Consider the following 15,712-nt stretch of genomic DNA (forward strand, 5'->3'; position numbering starts at 1 on the left):
CTAGTGGCTTGTAGCAGCAGCAGCAGCAGCTAGGTGCGCTGCTTGCCTGCAGTAAATAGGATGTGTCCATCCATGGAACACTGTGATAGGAATCATGCCATTCATAGCACACAATGCTTGGATGTGTTCGACCACGTCTCACAATGGGACCACGTGTCACAATGGGCAGCCCACAGTCTGTAGCAGCTGCGCAGTAGTATTCAGCTTCAGTCTGCTGAGTGAGCCTGAGCAGACAGGTGGGCCATGCTCGCCTCCTGGTTACAATATCTGGCACCAGGAGAGTTAGGCCACGTTCACACGCTGCGGATTCCGCTGCGGATTAATCCGCACGGATTTAGCAAAAACCGCAGATAATCCGCAGGTCCAAAGACCTGCGGATTATCTGCGGTTTTGCCTGCGGTTTGGTCCTGCGGATTCACTATCTCCACAATGGTGGAGATAGGAACCCGCAGCGTTTTCCACAGAAAGAATTGACATGCAATTCTTTCTGCGGATTCAAAACCGCAGCAAATCCGCGCGGTTTTTTCCGCAGCGTCGGCACAGCGTTTTTTTTTACCCATTCAAATGAATGGTACTGTACACCGCAGCTAAAACTGCTGCGTGTCTGTAGCGGCCAATCCGCAGCGTGTGCACACAGCCTTAAAGCAAGACCTTTCATTTAGGGAGGGTAGTAGAGGGGGCGGTGTAGGAGCAGTGCTCCTCTGGCCTCTTTCCTAGTACTGAAGCGCGTTTGACCGTGAGGGGAGGGTGGCCTAACAAAAAAGGGGTTGGCCTATGCAAATTAAAAGCGCGTGGAGTGGAATCCTGGGGGGAAAAAAAAAAAAAAAAAAACAGCCGCCTGCGCTTTTGTTATGCGCCCAGACTTGGTTTGAATGTCTTCCTCAGGGTGGTGTCTGTGTCATTCTCCACAATGGGTGCCTGTCTTAAGCCCTGTGGCCTTGCAAGCGGCAAACCATTTCTGGTTATCGCTTCTCGGCCTTTTGGCTAAGATCAAGTGTAGTATCTGTTCTTATCAGTTTAATATCTGATACGTCCCCTATCTGGGGACCATATATTAAATGGATTTTTAGAACAGGGAGATGGAAAAAGAGCTTGCTCACTTCACTCCACGTATCAGCCCAGTATGGCAGTTTCTCTGGGAATGGTGCACTCACTCTCTTAAGCGGTTTCCAAAGACAGATTGAATTGAAATCGGGATAAGCAAGTAGTGTTTTCAAAGCATGATTTGAATGCTTTTTTCCAATGTCGCCGCTCTGCAATTAGTTTTTCTTGGTCCAAGTTGCACATTTCCAATTCCTTAGCCTTGATTTAACTTGACCAACTCTTCTACTACTACTACTACTACTACTACTCTTATTCACCGCTATATGGGAGGCATTGCACTGTATTCAATGTGTCCGTAAAATAACGATCTATCTTGGCCTTTGCTGTTTGGTAGGTATAGGTGTGACAAGCTGCAGTAATGTGTTTGGCTTTGGATAGCTACATTTCTGCACACCCACCTGCTACAAGGCCTGCAGCCCCTTCGCCTCAGAACTTCCCCAGTCTTAATTCAAGCATTCAATTCCTACCACATCCCTCATGCAATGATATGTCGCTTCATTTTTGAAACATTGTCCCCCTCTTGTGGCCTTCCAACTTTGAAATTTACTGTTCAATTTTGAATTAATTCATATATGAATAAAATGGAAAAGCAACGATTTATCTGGCGAGTTATTTGAATGTTCTGCCTACGTCCACCTGTCTGACAGACGGACGGTATTCTAGTGGCTTGTAGCAGCAGCAGCAGCAGCTAGGTGCGCTGCTTGCCTGCAGTAAATAGGATGTGTCCATCCATGGAACACTGTGATAGGAATCATGCCATTCATAGCACACAATGCTTGGATGTGTTCGACCACGTCTCACAATGGGACCACGTGTCACAATGGGCAGCCCACAGTCTGTAGCAGCTGCGCAGTAGTATTCAGCTTCAGTCTGCTGAGTGAGCCTGAGCAGACAGGTGGGCCATGCTCGCCTCCTGGTTACAATATCTGGCACCAGGAGAGTTAGGCCACGTTCACACGCTGCGGATTCCGCTGCGGATTAATCCGCACGGATTTAGCAAAAACCGCAGATAATCCGCAGGTCCAAAGACCTGCGGATTATCTGCGGTTTTGCCTGCGGTTTGGTCCTGCGGATTCACTATCTCCACAATGGTGGAGATAGGAACCCGCAGCGTTTTCCACAGAAAGAATTGACATGCAATTCTTTCTGCGGATTCAAAACCGCAGCAAATCCGCGCGGTTTTTTCCGCAGCGTCGGCACAGCGTTTTTTTTTACCCATTCAAATGAATGGTACTGTACACCGCAGCTAAAACTGCTGCGTGTCTGTAGCGGCCAATCCGCAGCGTGTGCACACAGCCTTAAAGCAAGACCTTTCATTTAGGGAGGGTAGTAGAGGGGGCGGTGTAGGAGCAGTGCTCCTCTGGCCTCTTTCCTAGTACTGAAGCGCGTTTGACCGTGAGGGGAGGGTGGCCTAACAAAAAAGGGGTTGGCCTATGCAAATTAAAAGCGCGTGGAGTGGAATCCTGGGGGGAAAAAAAAAAAAAAAAAAACAGCCGCCTGCGCTTTTGTTATGCGCCCAGACTTGGTTTGAATGTCTTCCTCAGGGTGGTGTCTGTGTCATTCTCCACAATGGGTGCCTGTCTTAAGCCCTGTGGCCTTGCAAGCGGCAAACCATTTCTGGTTATCGCTTCTCGGCCTTTTGGCTAAGATCAAGTGTAGTATCTGTTCTTATCAGTTTAATATCTGATACGTCCCCTATCTGGGGACCATATATTAAATGGATTTTTAGAACAGGGAGATGGAAAAAGAGCTTGCTCACTTCACTCCACGTATCAGCCCAGTATGGCAGTTTCTCTGGGAATGGTGCACTCACTCTCTTAAGCGGTTTCCAAAGACAGATTGAATTGAAATCGGGATAAGCAAGTAGTGTTTTCAAAGCATGATTTGAATGCTTTTTTCCAATGTCGCCGCTCTGCAATTAGTTTTTCTTGGTCCAAGTTGCACATTTCCAATTCCTTAGCCTTGATTTAACTTGACCAACTCTTCTACTACTACTACTACTACTACTACTCTTATTCACCGCTATATGGGAGGCATTGCACTGTATTCAATGTGTCCGTAAAATAACGATCTATCTTGGCCTTTGCTGTTTGGTAGGTATAGGTGTGACAAGCTGCAGTAATGTGTTTGGCTTTGGATAGCTACATTTCTGCACACCCACCTGCTACAAGGCCTGCAGCCCCTTCGCCTCAGAACTTCCCCAGTCTTAATTCAAGCATTCAATTCCTACCACATCCCTCATGCAATGATATGTCGCTTCATTTTTGAAACATTGTCCCCCTCTTGTGGCCTTCCAACTTTGAAATTTACTGTTCAATTTTGAATTAATTCATATATGAATAAAATGGAAAAGCAACGATTTATCTGGCGAGTTATTTGAATGTTCTGCCTACGTCCACCTGTCTGACAGACGGACGGTATTCTAGTGGCTTGTAGCAGCAGCAGCAGCAGCTAGGTGCGCTGCTTGCCTGCAGTAAATAGGATGTGTCCATCCATGGAACACTGTGATAGGAATCATGCCATTCATAGCACACAATGCTTGGATGTGTTCGACCACGTCTCACAATGGGACCACGTGTCACAATGGGCAGCCCACAGTCTGTAGCAGCTGCGCAGTAGTATTCAGCTTCAGTCTGCTGAGTGAGCCTGAGCAGACAGGTGGGCCATGCTCGCCTCCTGGTTACAATATCTGGCACCAGGAGAGTTAGGCCACGTTCACACGCTGCGGATTCCGCTGCGGATTAATCCGCACGGATTTAGCAAAAACCGCAGATAATCCGCAGGTCCAAAGACCTGCGGATTATCTGCGGTTTTGCCTGCGGTTTGGTCCTGCGGATTCACTATCTCCACAATGGTGGAGATAGGAACCCGCAGCGTTTTCCACAGAAAGAATTGACATGCAATTCTTTCTGCGGATTCAAAACCGCAGCAAATCCGCGCGGTTTTTTCCGCAGCGTCGGCACAGCGTTTTTTTTTACCCATTCAAATGAATGGTACTGTACACCGCAGCTAAAACTGCTGCGTGTCTGTAGCGGCCAATCCGCAGCGTGTGCACACAGCCTTAAAGCAAGACCTTTCATTTAGGGAGGGTAGTAGAGGGGGCGGTGTAGGAGCAGTGCTCCTCTGGCCTCTTTCCTAGTACTGAAGCGCGTTTGACCGTGAGGGGAGGGTGGCCTAACAAAAAAGGGGTTGGCCTATGCAAATTAAAAGCGCGTGGAGTGGAATCCTGGGGGGAAAAAAAAAAAAAAAAAAACAGCCGCCTGCGCTTTTGTTATGCGCCCAGACTTGGTTTGAATGTCTTCCTCAGGGTGGTGTCTGTGTCATTCTCCACAATGGGTGCCTGTCTTAAGCCCTGTGGCCTTGCAAGCGGCAAACCATTTCTGGTTATCGCTTCTCGGCCTTTTGGCTAAGATCAAGTGTAGTATCTGTTCTTATCAGTTTAATATCTGATACGTCCCCTATCTGGGGACCATATATTAAATGGATTTTTAGAACAGGGAGATGGAAAAAGAGCTTGCTCACTTCACTCCACGTATCAGCCCAGTATGGCAGTTTCTCTGGGAATGGTGCACTCACTCTCTTAAGCGGTTTCCAAAGACAGATTGAATTGAAATCGGGATAAGCAAGTAGTGTTTTCAAAGCATGATTTGAATGCTTTTTTCCAATGTCGCCGCTCTGCAATTAGTTTTTCTTGGTCCAAGTTGCACATTTCCAATTCCTTAGCCTTGATTTAACTTGACCAACTCTTCTACTACTACTACTACTACTACTACTCTTATTCACCGCTATATGGGAGGCATTGCACTGTATTCAATGTGTCCGTAAAATAACGATCTATCTTGGCCTTTGCTGTTTGGTAGGTATAGGTGTGACAAGCTGCAGTAATGTGTTTGGCTTTGGATAGCTACATTTCTGCACACCCACCTGCTACAAGGCCTGCAGCCCCTTCGCCTCAGAACTTCCCCAGTCTTAATTCAAGCATTCAATTCCTACCACATCCCTCATGCAATGATATGTCGCTTCATTTTTGAAACATTGTCCCCCTCTTGTGGCCTTCCAACTTTGAAATTTACTGTTCAATTTTGAATTAATTCATATATGAATAAAATGGAAAAGCAACGATTTATCTGGCGAGTTATTTGAATGTTCTGCCTACGTCCACCTGTCTGACAGACGGACGGTATTCTAGTGGCTTGTAGCAGCAGCAGCAGCAGCTAGGTGCGCTGCTTGCCTGCAGTAAATAGGATGTGTCCATCCATGGAACACTGTGATAGGAATCATGCCATTCATAGCACACAATGCTTGGATGTGTTCGACCACGTCTCACAATGGGACCACGTGTCACAATGGGCAGCCCACAGTCTGTAGCAGCTGCGCAGTAGTATTCAGCTTCAGTCTGCTGAGTGAGCCTGAGCAGACAGGTGGGCCATGCTCGCCTCCTGGTTACAATATCTGGCACCAGGAGAGTTAGGCCACGTTCACACGCTGCGGATTCCGCTGCGGATTAATCCGCACGGATTTAGCAAAAACCGCAGATAATCCGCAGGTCCAAAGACCTGCGGATTATCTGCGGTTTTGCCTGCGGTTTGGTCCTGCGGATTCACTATCTCCACAATGGTGGAGATAGGAACCCGCAGCGTTTTCCACAGAAAGAATTGACATGCAATTCTTTCTGCGGATTCAAAACCGCAGCAAATCCGCGCGGTTTTTTCCGCAGCGTCGGCACAGCGTTTTTTTTTACCCATTCAAATGAATGGTACTGTACACCGCAGCTAAAACTGCTGCGTGTCTGTAGCGGCCAATCCGCAGCGTGTGCACACAGCCTTAAAGCAAGACCTTTCATTTAGGGAGGGTAGTAGAGGGGGCGGTGTAGGAGCAGTGCTCCTCTGGCCTCTTTCCTAGTACTGAAGCGCGTTTGACCGTGAGGGGAGGGTGGCCTAACAAAAAAGGGGTTGGCCTATGCAAATTAAAAGCGCGTGGAGTGGAATCCTGGGGGGAAAAAAAAAAAAAAAAAAACAGCCGCCTGCGCTTTTGTTATGCGCCCAGACTTGGTTTGAATGTCTTCCTCAGGGTGGTGTCTGTGTCATTCTCCACAATGGGTGCCTGTCTTAAGCCCTGTGGCCTTGCAAGCGGCAAACCATTTCTGGTTATCGCTTCTCGGCCTTTTGGCTAAGATCAAGTGTAGTATCTGTTCTTATCAGTTTAATATCTGATACGTCCCCTATCTGGGGACCATATATTAAATGGATTTTTAGAACAGGGAGATGGAAAAAGAGCTTGCTCACTTCACTCCACGTATCAGCCCAGTATGGCAGTTTCTCTGGGAATGGTGCACTCACTCTCTTAAGCGGTTTCCAAAGACAGATTGAATTGAAATCGGGATAAGCAAGTAGTGTTTTCAAAGCATGATTTGAATGCTTTTTTCCAATGTCGCCGCTCTGCAATTAGTTTTTCTTGGTCCAAGTTGCACATTTCCAATTCCTTAGCCTTGATTTAACTTGACCAACTCTTCTACTACTACTACTACTACTACTACTCTTATTCACCGCTATATGGGAGGCATTGCACTGTATTCAATGTGTCCGTAAAATAACGATCTATCTTGGCCTTTGCTGTTTGGTAGGTATAGGTGTGACAAGCTGCAGTAATGTGTTTGGCTTTGGATAGCTACATTTCTGCACACCCACCTGCTACAAGGCCTGCAGCCCCTTCGCCTCAGAACTTCCCCAGTCTTAATTCAAGCATTCAATTCCTACCACATCCCTCATGCAATGATATGTCGCTTCATTTTTGAAACATTGTCCCCCTCTTGTGGCCTTCCAACTTTGAAATTTACTGTTCAATTTTGAATTAATTCATATATGAATAAAATGGAAAAGCAACGATTTATCTGGCGAGTTATTTGAATGTTCTGCCTACGTCCACCTGTCTGACAGACGGACGGTATTCTAGTGGCTTGTAGCAGCAGCAGCAGCAGCTAGGTGCGCTGCTTGCCTGCAGTAAATAGGATGTGTCCATCCATGGAACACTGTGATAGGAATCATGCCATTCATAGCACACAATGCTTGGATGTGTTCGACCACGTCTCACAATGGGACCACGTGTCACAATGGGCAGCCCACAGTCTGTAGCAGCTGCGCAGTAGTATTCAGCTTCAGTCTGCTGAGTGAGCCTGAGCAGACAGGTGGGCCATGCTCGCCTCCTGGTTACAATATCTGGCACCAGGAGAGTTAGGCCACGTTCACACGCTGCGGATTCCGCTGCGGATTAATCCGCACGGATTTAGCAAAAACCGCAGATAATCCGCAGGTCCAAAGACCTGCGGATTATCTGCGGTTTTGCCTGCGGTTTGGTCCTGCGGATTCACTATCTCCACAATGGTGGAGATAGGAACCCGCAGCGTTTTCCACAGAAAGAATTGACATGCAATTCTTTCTGCGGATTCAAAACCGCAGCAAATCCGCGCGGTTTTTTCCGCAGCGTCGGCACAGCGTTTTTTTTTACCCATTCAAATGAATGGTACTGTACACCGCAGCTAAAACTGCTGCGTGTCTGTAGCGGCCAATCCGCAGCGTGTGCACACAGCCTTAAAGCAAGACCTTTCATTTAGGGAGGGTAGTAGAGGGGGCGGTGTAGGAGCAGTGCTCCTCTGGCCTCTTTCCTAGTACTGAAGCGCGTTTGACCGTGAGGGGAGGGTGGCCTAACAAAAAAGGGGTTGGCCTATGCAAATTAAAAGCGCGTGGAGTGGAATCCTGGGGGGAAAAAAAAAAAAAAAAAAACAGCCGCCTGCGCTTTTGTTATGCGCCCAGACTTGGTTTGAATGTCTTCCTCAGGGTGGTGTCTGTGTCATTCTCCACAATGGGTGCCTGTCTTAAGCCCTGTGGCCTTGCAAGCGGCAAACCATTTCTGGTTATCGCTTCTCGGCCTTTTGGCTAAGATCAAGTGTAGTATCTGTTCTTATCAGTTTAATATCTGATACGTCCCCTATCTGGGGACCATATATTAAATGGATTTTTAGAACAGGGAGATGGAAAAAGAGCTTGCTCACTTCACTCCACGTATCAGCCCAGTATGGCAGTTTCTCTGGGAATGGTGCACTCACTCTCTTAAGCGGTTTCCAAAGACAGATTGAATTGAAGTCGGGATAAGCAAGTAGTGTTTTCAAAGCATGATTTGAATGCTTTTTTCCAATGTCGCCGCTCTGCAATTAGTTTTTCTTGGTCCAAGTTGCACATTTCCAATTCCTTAGCCTTGATTTAACTTGACCAACTCTTCTACTACTACTACTACTACTACTACTCTTATTCACCGCTATATGGGAGGCATTGCACTGTATTCAATGTGTCCGTAAAATAACGATCTATCTTGGCCTTTGCTGTTTGGTAGGTATAGGTGTGACAAGCTGCAGTAATGTGTTTGGCTTTGGATAGCTACATTTCTGCACACCCACCTGCTACAAGGCCTGCAGCCCCTTCGCCTCAGAACTTCCCCAGTCTTAATTCAAGCATTCAATTCCTACCACATCCCTCATGCAATGATATGTCGCTTCATTTTTGAAACATTGTCCCCCTCTTGTGGCCTTCCAACTTTGAAATTTACTGTTCAATTTTGAATTAATTCATATATGAATAAAATGGAAAAGCAACGATTTATCTGGCGAGTTATTTGAATGTTCTGCCTACGTCCACCTGTCTGACAGACGGACGGTATTCTAGTGGCTTGTAGCAGCAGCAGCAGCAGCTAGGTGCGCTGCTTGCCTGCAGTAAATAGGATGTGTCCATCCATGGAACACTGTGATAGGAATCATGCCATTCATAGCACACAATGCTTGGATGTGTTCGACCACGTCTCACAATGGGACCACGTGTCACAATGGGCAGCCCACAGTCTGTAGCAGCTGCGCAGTAGTATTCAGCTTCAGTCTGCTGAGTGAGCCTGAGCAGACAGGTGGGCCATGCTCGCCTCCTGGTTACAATATCTGGCACCAGGAGAGTTAGGCCACGTTCACACGCTGCGGATTCCGCTGCGGATTAATCCGCACGGATTTAGCAAAAACCGCAGATAATCCGCAGGTCCAAAGACCTGCGGATTATCTGCGGTTTTGCCTGCGGTTTGGTCCTGCGGATTCACTATCTCCACAATGGTGGAGATAGGAACCCGCAGCGTTTTCCACAGAAAGAATTGACATGCAATTCTTTCTGCGGATTCAAAACCGCAGCAAATCCGCGCGGTTTTTTCCGCAGCGTCGGCACAGCGTTTTTTTTTACCCATTCAAATGAATGGTACTGTACACCGCAGCTAAAACTGCTGCGTGTCTGTAGCGGCCAATCCGCAGCGTGTGCACACAGCCTTAAAGCAAGACCTTTCATTTAGGGAGGGTAGTAGAGGGGGCGGTGTAGGAGCAGTGCTCCTCTGGCCTCTTTCCTAGTACTGAAGCGCGTTTGACCGTGAGGGGAGGGTGGCCTAACAAAAAAGGGGTTGGCCTATGCAAATTAAAAGCGCGTGGAGTGGAATCCTGGGGGGAAAAAAAAAAAAAAAAAAACAGCCGCCTGCGCTTTTGTTATGCGCCCAGACTTGGTTTGAATGTCTTCCTCAGGGTGGTGTCTGTGTCATTCTCCACAATGGGTGCCTGTCTTAAGCCCTGTGGCCTTGCAAGCGGCAAACCATTTCTGGTTATCGCTTCTCGGCCTTTTGGCTAAGATCAAGTGTAGTATCTGTTCTTATCAGTTTAATATCTGATACGTCCCCTATCTGGGGACCATATATTAAATGGATTTTTAGAACAGGGAGATGGAAAAAGAGCTTGCTCACTTCACTCCACGTATCAGCCCAGTATGGCAGTTTCTCTGGGAATGGTGCACTCACTCTCTTAAGCGGTTTCCAAAGACAGATTGAATTGAAATCGGGATAAGCAAGTAGTGTTTTCAAAGCATGATTTGAATGCTTTTTTCCAATGTCGCCGCTCTGCAATTAGTTTTTCTTGGTCCAAGTTGCACATTTCCAATTCCTTAGCCTTGATTTAACTTGACCAACTCTTCTACTACTACTACTACTACTACTACTCTTATTCACCGCTATATGGGAGGCATTGCACTGTATTCAATGTGTCCGTAAAATAACGATCTATCTTGGCCTTTGCTGTTTGGTAGGTATAGGTGTGACAAGCTGCAGTAATGTGTTTGGCTTTGGATAGCTACATTTCTGCACACCCACCTGCTACAAGGCCTGCAGCCCCTTCGCCTCAGAACTTCCCCAGTCTTAATTCAAGCATTCAATTCCTACCACATCCCTCATGCAATGATATGTCGCTTCATTTTTGAAACATTGTCCCCCTCTTGTGGCCTTCCAACTTTGAAATTTACTGTTCAATTTTGAATTAATTCATATATGAATAAAATGGAAAAGCAACGATTTATCTGGCGAGTTATTTGAATGTTCTGCCTACGTCCACCTGTCTGACAGACGGACGGTATTCTAGTGGCTTGTAGCAGCAGCAGCAGCAGCTAGGTGCGCTGCTTGCCTGCAGTAAATAGGATGTGTCCATCCATGGAACACTGTGATAGGAATCATGCCATTCATAGCACACAATGCTTGGATGTGTTCGACCACGTCTCACAATGGGACCACGTGTCACAATGGGCAGCCCACAGTCTGTAGCAGCTGCGCAGTAGTATTCAGCTTCAGTCTGCTGAGTGAGCCTGAGCAGACAGGTGGGCCATGCTCGCCTCCTGGTTACAATATCTGGCACCAGGAGAGTTAGGCCACGTTCACACGCTGCGGATTCCGCTGCGGATTAATCCGCACGGATTTAGCAAAAACCGCAGATAATCCGCAGGTCCAAAGACCTGCGGATTATCTGCGGTTTTGCCTGCGGTTTGGTCCTGCGGATTCACTATCTCCACAATGGTGGAGATAGGAACCCGCAGCGTTTTCCACAGAAAGAATTGACATGCAATTCTTTCTGCGGATTCAAAACCGCAGCAAATCCGCGCGGTTTTTTCCGCAGCGTCGGCACAGCGTTTTTTTTTACCCATTCAAATGAATGGTACTGTACACCGCAGCTAAAACTGCTGCGTGTCTGTAGCGGCCAATCCGCAGCGTGTGCACACAGCCTTAAAGCAAGACCTTTCATTTAGGGAGGGTAGTAGAGGGGGCGGTGTAGGAGCAGTGCTCCTCTGGCCTCTTTCCTAGTACTGAAGCGCGTTTGACCGTGAGGGGAGGGTGGCCTAACAAAAAAGGGGTTGGCCTATGCAAATTAAAAGCGCGTGGAGTGGAATCCTGGGGGGAAAAAAAAAAAAAAAAAAACAGCCGCCTGCGCTTTTGTTATGCGCCCAGACTTGGTTTGAATGTCTTCCTCAGGGTGGTGTCTGTGTCATTCTCCACAATGGGTGCCTGTCTTAAGCCCTGTGGCCTTGCAAGCGGCAAACCATTTCTGGTTATCGCTTCTCGGCCTTTTGGCTAAGATCAAGTGTAGTATCTGTTCTTATCAGTTTAATATCTGATACGTCCCCTATCTGGGGACCATATATTAAATGGATTTTTAGAACAGGGAGATGGAAAAAGAGCTTGCTCACTTCACTCCACGTATCAGCCCAGTATGGCAGTTTCTCTGGGAATGGTGCACTCACTCTCTTAAGCGGTTTCCAAAGACAGATTGAATTGAAATCGGGATAAGCAAGTAGTGTTTTCAAAGCATGATTTGAATGCTTTTTTCCAATGTCGCCGCTCTGCAATTAGTTTTTCTTGGTCCAAGTTGCACATTTCCAATTCCTTAGCCTTGATTTAACTTGACCAACTCTTCTACTACTACTACTACTACTACTACTCTTATTCACCGCTATATGGGAGGCATTGCACTGTATTCAATGTGTCCGTAAAATAACGATCTATCTTGGCCTTTGCTGTTTGGTAGGTATAGGTGTGACAAGCTGCAGTAATGTGTTTGGCTTTGGATAGCTACATTTCTGCACACCCACCTGCTACAAGGCCTGCAGCCCCTTCGCCTCAGAACTTCCCCAGTCTTAATTCAAGCATTCAATTCCTACCACATCCCTCATGCAATGATATGTCGCTTCATTTTTGAAACATTGTCCCCCTCTTGTGGCCTTCCAACTTTGAAATTTACTGTTCAATTTTGAATTAATTCATATATGAATAAAATGGAAAAGCAACGATTTATCTGGCGAGTTATTTGAATGTTCTGCCTACGTCCACCTGTCTGACAGACGGACGGTATTCTAGTGGCTTGTAGCAGCAGCAGCAGCAGCTAGGTGCGCTGCTTGCCTGCAGTAAATAGGATGTGTCCATCCATGGAACACTGTGATAGGAATCATGCCATTCATAGCACACAATGCTTGGATGTGTTCGACCACGTCTCACAATGGGACCACGTGTCACAATGGGCAGCCCACAGTCTGTAGCAGCTGCGCAGTAGTATTCAGCTTCAGTCTGCTGAGTGAGCCTGAGCAGACAGGTGGGCCATGCTCGCCTCCTGGTTACAATATCTGGCACCAGGAGAGTTAGGCCACGTTCACACGCTGCGGATTCCGCTGCGGATTAATCCGCACGGATTTAGCAAAAACCGCAGATAATCCGCAGGTCCAAAGACCTGCGGATTATCTGCGGTTTTGCCTGCGGTTTGGTCCTGCGGATTCACTATCTCCACAATGGTGGAGATAGGAACCCGCAGCGTTTTCCACAGAAAGAATTGACATGCAATTCTTTCTGCGGATTCAAAACCGCAGCAAATCCGCGCGGTTTTTTCCGCAGCGTCGGCACAGCGTTTTTTTTTACCCATTCAAATGAATGGTACTGTACACCGCAGCTAAAACTGCTGCGTGTCTGTAGCGGCCAATCCGCAGCGTGTGCACACAGCCTTAAAGCAAGACCTTTCATTTAGGGAGGGTAGTAGAGGGGGCGGTGTAGGAGCAGTGCTCCTCTGGCCTCTTTCCTAGTACTGAAGCGCGTTTGACCGTGAGGGGAGGGTGGCCTAACAAAAAAGGGGTTGGCCTATGCAAATTAAAAGCGCGTGGAGTGGAATCCTGGGGGGAAAAAAAAAAAAAAAAAAACAGCCGCCTGCGCTTTTGTTATGCGCCCAGACTTGGTTTGAATGTCTTCCTCAGGGTGGTGTCTGTGTCATTCTCCACAATGGGTGCCTGTCTTAAGCCCTGTGGCCTTGCAAGCGGCAAACCATTTCTGGTTATCGCTTCTCGGCCTTTTGGCTAAGATCAAGTGTAGTATCTGTTCTTATCAGTTTAATATCTGATACGTCCCCTATCTGGGGACCATATATTAAATGGATTTTTAGAACAGGGAGATGGAAAAAGAGCTTGCTCACTTCACTCCACGTATCAGCCCAGTATGGCAGTTTCTCTGGGAATGGTGCACTCACTCTCTTAAGCGGTTTCCAAAGACAGATTGAATTGAAATCGGGATAAGCAAGTAGTGTTTTCAAAGCATGATTTGAATGCTTTTTTCCAATGTCGCCGCTCTGCAATTAGTTTTTCTTGGTCCAAGTTGCACATTTCCAATTCCTTAGCCTTGATTTAACTTGACCAACTCTTCTACTACTACTACTACTACTACTACTCTTATTCACCGCTATATGGGAGGCATTGCACTGTATTCAATGTGTCCGTAAAATAACGATCTATCTTGGCCTTTGCTGTTTGGTAGGTATAGGTGTGACAAGCTGCAGTAATGTGTTTGGCTTTGGATAGCTACATTTCTGCACACCCACCTGCTACAAGGCCTGCAGCCCCTTCGCCTCAGAACTTCCCCAGTCTTAATTCAAGCATTCAATTCCTACCACATCCCTCATGCAATGATATGTCGCTTCATTTTTGAAACATTGTCCCCCTCTTGTGGCCTTCCAACTTTGAAATTTACTGTTCAATTTTGAATTAATTCATATATGAATAAAATGGAAAAGCAACGATTTATCTGGCGAGTTATTTGAATGTTCTGCCTACGTCCACCTGTCTGACAGACGGACGGTATTCTAGTGGCTTGTAGCAGCAGCAGCAGCAGCTAGGTGCGCTGCTTGCCTGCAGTAAATAGGATGTGTCCATCCATGGAACACTGTGATAGGAATCATGCCATTCATAGCACACAATGCTTGGATGTGTTCGACCACGTCTCACAATGGGACCACGTGTCACAATGGGCAGCCCACAGTCTGTAGCAGCTGCGCAGTAGTATTCAGCTTCAGTCTGCTGAGTGAGCCTGAGCAGACAGGTGGGCCATGCTCGCCTCCTGGTTACAATATCTGGCACCAGGAGAGTTAGGCCACGTTCACACGCTGCGGATTCCGCTGCGGATTAATCCGCACGGATTTAGCAAAAACCGCAGATAATCCGCAGGTCCAAAGACCTGCGGATTATCTGCGGTTTTGCCTGCGGTTTGGTCCTGCGGATTCACTATCTCCACAATGGTGGAGATAGGAACCCGCAGCGTTTTCCACAGAAAGAATTGACATGCAATTCTTTCTGCGGATTCAAAACCGCAGCAAATCCGCGCGGTTTTTTCCGCAGCGTCGGCACAGCGTTTTTTTTTACCCATTCAAATGAATGGTACTGTACACCGCAGCTAAAACTGCTGCGTGTCTGTAGCGGCCAATCCGCAGCGTGTGCACACAGCCTTAAAGCAAGACCTTTCATTTAGGGAGGGTAGTAGAGGGGGCGGTGTAGGAGCAGTGCTCCTCTGGCCTCTTTCCTAGTACTGAAGCGCGTTTGACCGTGAGGGGAGGGTGGCCTAACAAAAAAGGGGTTGGCCTATGCAAATTAAAAGCGCGTGGAGTGGAATCCTGGGGGGAAAAAAAAAAAAAAAAAAACAGCCGCCTGCGCTTTTGTTATGCGCCCAGACTTGGTTTGAATGTCTTCCTCAGGGTGGTGTCTGTGTCATTCTCCACAATGGGTGCCTGTCTTAAGCCCTGTGGCCTTGCAAGCGGCAAACCATTTCTGGTTATCGCTTCTCGGCCTTTTGGCTAAGATCAAGTGTAGTATCTGTTCTTATCAGTTTAATATCTGATACGTCCCCTATCTGGGGACCATATATTAAATGGATTTTTAGAACAGGGAGATGGAAAAAGAGCTTGCTCACTTCACTCCACGTATCAGCCCAGTATGGCAGTTTCTCTGGGAATGGTGCACTCACTCTCTTAAGCGGTTTCCAAAGACAGATTGAATTGAAATCGGGATAAGCAAGTAGTGTTTTCAAAGCATGATTTGAATGCTTTTTTCCAATGTCGCCGCTCTGCAATTAGTTTTTCTTGGTCCAAGTTGCACATTTCCAATTCCTTAGCCTTGATTTAACTTGACCAACTCTTCTACTACTACTACTACTACTACTACTCTTATTCACCGCTATATGGGAGGCATTGCACTGTATTCAATGTGTCCGTAAAATAACGATCTATCTTGGCCTTTGCTGTTTGGTAGGTATAGGTGTGACAAGCTGCAGTAATGTGTTTGGCTTTGGATAGCTACATTTCTGCACACCCACCTGCTACAAGGCCTGCAGCCCCTTCGCCTCAGAACTTCCCCAGTCTTAATTCAAGCATTCAATTCCTACCACATCCCTCATGCAATGATATGTCGCTTCATTTTTG

At 47.1% G+C, this 15,712-nt stretch overlaps 9 non-coding genes across 9 annotated transcripts; all 9 read left to right on the forward strand.

Annotated features, from left to right (window-relative positions):
- The first annotated feature begins 964 nt into the window (after nt 1–964).
- On the forward strand, nt 965–1,155 carry LOC141078640 (U2 spliceosomal RNA). The gene has a single exon (XR_012228026.1). It is a non-coding gene; the product is annotated as a U2 spliceosomal RNA (small nuclear RNA).
- Nucleotides 1,156–2,727: 1,572 nt separating this feature from the next.
- On the forward strand, nt 2,728–2,918 carry LOC141078641 (U2 spliceosomal RNA). Its single transcript, XR_012228027.1, has one exon. It is a non-coding gene; the product is annotated as a U2 spliceosomal RNA (small nuclear RNA).
- A 1,572-nt stretch (nt 2,919–4,490) lies between these two features.
- Nucleotides 4,491–4,681, forward strand: LOC141078642 (U2 spliceosomal RNA). The gene has a single exon (XR_012228028.1). It is a non-coding gene; the product is annotated as a U2 spliceosomal RNA (small nuclear RNA).
- A 1,572-nt stretch (nt 4,682–6,253) lies between these two features.
- On the forward strand, nt 6,254–6,444 carry LOC141078643 (U2 spliceosomal RNA). The gene has a single exon (XR_012228029.1). It is a non-coding gene; the product is annotated as a U2 spliceosomal RNA (small nuclear RNA).
- Nucleotides 6,445–8,016: 1,572 nt separating this feature from the next.
- LOC141078644 (U2 spliceosomal RNA) lies at nt 8,017–8,207 on the forward strand. Its single transcript, XR_012228030.1, has one exon. It is a non-coding gene; the product is annotated as a U2 spliceosomal RNA (small nuclear RNA).
- Nucleotides 8,208–9,779: 1,572 nt separating this feature from the next.
- LOC141078646 (U2 spliceosomal RNA) lies at nt 9,780–9,970 on the forward strand. Its single transcript, XR_012228032.1, has one exon. It is a non-coding gene; the product is annotated as a U2 spliceosomal RNA (small nuclear RNA).
- Nucleotides 9,971–11,542: 1,572 nt separating this feature from the next.
- Nucleotides 11,543–11,733, forward strand: LOC141078647 (U2 spliceosomal RNA). Its single transcript, XR_012228033.1, has one exon. It is a non-coding gene; the product is annotated as a U2 spliceosomal RNA (small nuclear RNA).
- A 1,572-nt stretch (nt 11,734–13,305) lies between these two features.
- LOC141078648 (U2 spliceosomal RNA) lies at nt 13,306–13,496 on the forward strand. The gene has a single exon (XR_012228034.1). It is a non-coding gene; the product is annotated as a U2 spliceosomal RNA (small nuclear RNA).
- A 1,572-nt stretch (nt 13,497–15,068) lies between these two features.
- On the forward strand, nt 15,069–15,259 carry LOC141078649 (U2 spliceosomal RNA). Its single transcript, XR_012228035.1, has one exon. It is a non-coding gene; the product is annotated as a U2 spliceosomal RNA (small nuclear RNA).
- The last annotated feature ends 453 nt before the right edge of the window (nt 15,260–15,712 follow it).

The sequence above is a fragment of the Dendrobates tinctorius genome, unplaced genomic scaffold (assembly GCF_039654945.1).
Source record: "Dendrobates tinctorius isolate UK_male_01 unplaced genomic scaffold, ASM3965494v1 ptg000584l, whole genome shotgun sequence".
Lineage (NCBI taxonomy): Eukaryota > Metazoa > Chordata > Amphibia > Anura > Dendrobatidae > Dendrobates > Dendrobates tinctorius.